The 2,955-nt window shown below is 35.1% G+C and overlaps 1 pseudogene; it reads right to left on the reverse strand.

Annotated features, from left to right (window-relative positions):
- Positions 1-1,060: 1,060 nt before the first annotated feature.
- On the reverse strand, positions 1,061-1,824 carry LOC137713877 (phytolongin Phyl2.2-like; annotated as a pseudogene).
- Between the last annotated feature and the right edge of the window lie 1,131 nt (positions 1,825-2,955).

Here is a 2,955-nt window from a genome sequence, read left to right on the forward strand (position 1 = left end):
AGACCCATAAATACCCGGATGACCCAGATTCTGATCAGGTTCTGATTCACCAATTGGGTCATAGAAAAATTAGGAAGAAAAGAGGGAGATGAATGGAGAACAAAAGGAAGAAAAGAGGGAGATGAACGAAGAACAAAAGGAAGAAGAAGATGGAGATGAAGAAGGAGAGGGACAAAGAAAAATTAGGAAGAAAACAGAGGGAAAGGGGCGGAGAAAATTTAGGAAGAAAGAGGGGATGAACAGAAAACAATTGGGACTGGAATGATGTTTCTGGAATGAGAAAATAGACAGAAGTAATAATAAAATATTACTAAATATTTATTAAATAATATAAAATATTAATAAATATGGATTAAATAATATAATATTAGATTTTGTTATTAATATGTTCTTTAGTCCTAACACTGCACCAAACGCTTCATTAAGTTAGTCTAGCTTAGTCTAGTCTAAGCCAGTCTAGCTTAGTCCCTGCAGCTAGTTCAATTCGAGACAGTCGGTGCAACAAACGCACCCTAATTTTGTTAGGTCTCACTTACCTCCACTCCACATGGTAATAGTTGTCAACGAGATATTTAAGATGACTCTTTTATGTATCTTCTTAATTAGAACACACGTTAGTGCAATTTTCATTAAGTATGAGGATGACACAACAAATATGCATAAGGATATATACCGACCTTTTCGGATAGTCAATATTCAATTGTCTTTTAAAAGGCTATAAACTTTATTTAAGGATTAAGGATGGTTTGGTATTGCTGTGCTTTGAAAAAAATTGCTTATGTTGTACTGTGAGAATAAGCAGCTGTGAAATAAAGCAGCAGAGTGTTTAGTAAACTTTTTTGTGAAAGTGTTTTTGGAAGAAAAAAAAAAGGCAGTATTATAGTGTTTGGCAAACTTTTATGTAAAACAGTTGTGATTGTATGAAATGACCAAAAAATATATAATATTGAATGTACCATTAATTTAAATTTTTTTTTAACAAATAAAGGTGGATTACTAAATTCTCATCCATCTTCAAAGTAAAGCACATTACAACACTGAAACACCAAAACCTCCCAAATCTGCCTATTTAACTGTCAATGCACTTGAATCCCCTGCAAACCCACAGCCAAATCCCAAACAACACGGCGCAAACAAACAAGTCAAGGATCAAAACAACCCAAACATGCCTCCTCCAAACTTGCTTGGCCTTTTGGTGGTCACCTGAATGCAAAAGACCACTCTTTTGTGTTGGCAATGGAAAATCTCTAAACCCGCCGTCATAGCATCATCGCACACATCCACCTTCTTCTCCATTGCAGTCACATCTTTGCAAACATCGCCATTAACCTCCCCAGATAACCTCCTCTTCTTCTTCAAACCTTCGCTCGGATTCTTCCCAAGCAGCGGTGTCAGCACCATTTTCTTCCCTTTACTCGCACCAAAGCTTAGATTCCGACTGGCTGCCGGTAAATTGGGCAACTCCGAGGCCATTACTTTTCGAATAATCAAATCAAACTGGACTTGCAACCAACTAGGAGCAAAATTATCCTGAACCAAGATCGACCCACTTCCACTAACATCCTCAAAACCGGATTTCAACTGGTTCAAGAACGAAAGCGCCTCAGAGTCATCGAGATCGGCATCGCAGATAGTGAAATACACAAAAGGTTCAGAAGTGAGATGCCAGAGCAAGGAAGAGAAGTGAGACGCGAGGGGTGAGGGTAGGATCACCATTTGAAAACTTTCATTAAACATTAGTGTTCACCCGTGTTGCTGTGATAAAAAGCCGATTTTTGAAAGCAGGAAATAGCTGCTTCCCATTTCCAGCTGTTTCTCACAGCAGATTTGGAAGTAAATGCTTTGTTGTTGAGTTACCAAACACAACATTGAACTCAACTTTTTTTCATCCCAACTTAAAAAAAAAATTTAAGCTGTACCAAACCAGGGGTAAGTGACCATTGAATACAAGTCGTCTTGTCTTAACCTCATTTAGGACATTGTTTTTATACCTTCAATCCTATGGACTCATTCATAGCATATTATCATTATGATATATAGCCAAACTCATGAAGAATAAAACTTGCCATTTTATTAGTTAATTAATTTGGAATTGTTACATAATATCCAATATTACATAAATTGGCTTTTCGAACATAACTCAAACAGAGGTGTGTTGTCATAATGACAAGTGTACAATATCACTCAAATTTTATAATGATAATTTCAATGTCGTTCCGACACAGATCATATTAGTTTAAAGAATACTATTTTGATCAAATTAAAAGTAAAAGTAACTAAACTAGATTTACGTTGACAAAATTTAAATATGCAAGAAATTAAGCACAAGTAAAGATGATATTTGATAGAAAACTAAACAAGTTAAATAAAATACTAGGTCATCTAACCGATCCCACCCCAAGTCAATAGCATATTAATCCTAATTACTAATTTACTATTCATGTGGACAATTGACTTTTGTTAAAATATTTGATATCCGTTTTCAAGGCTCAACCAAAAGTATTTTTGACTAGCAACTGATTCTTTTGCACACAACAAATTTAGAAAATAAATAATCCATTACGACTATGAAAATCCCCAAAAGAAACTGCATGAATCATGTCAATCCATTCTTGACACTTATTCAAGACATGACATTCGTTACAATACGCATACACCAAATCTCTCTTTCTAGTCTCAATCATCAAATCAATTAAATGTTCATTCAAAGCATTGCGAACAGTTACGAACACTCAACATGAAATAATAATACGAAATTAATACTAAGCTACATCTTAACCTTAAGATCAACTCCAATGATGGGCTAAAAGCTAAATTACCTTCTAAAATCTCCGTCCAAACCCACTCCAATCCAAGAGAAAATTTTGGGGTAAATGCTAAATGCTAAATCAATGCCAAATTCCCTCCAAAATTTAGCCCCGAAATCAAAGTGAACTACATCTAATATTTATCGGA

The sequence above is a fragment of the Pyrus communis genome, chromosome 1, assembly GCF_963583255.1.
Source record: "Pyrus communis chromosome 1, drPyrComm1.1, whole genome shotgun sequence".
In the NCBI taxonomy this organism is placed as follows: domain Eukaryota; kingdom Viridiplantae; phylum Streptophyta; class Magnoliopsida; order Rosales; family Rosaceae; genus Pyrus; species Pyrus communis.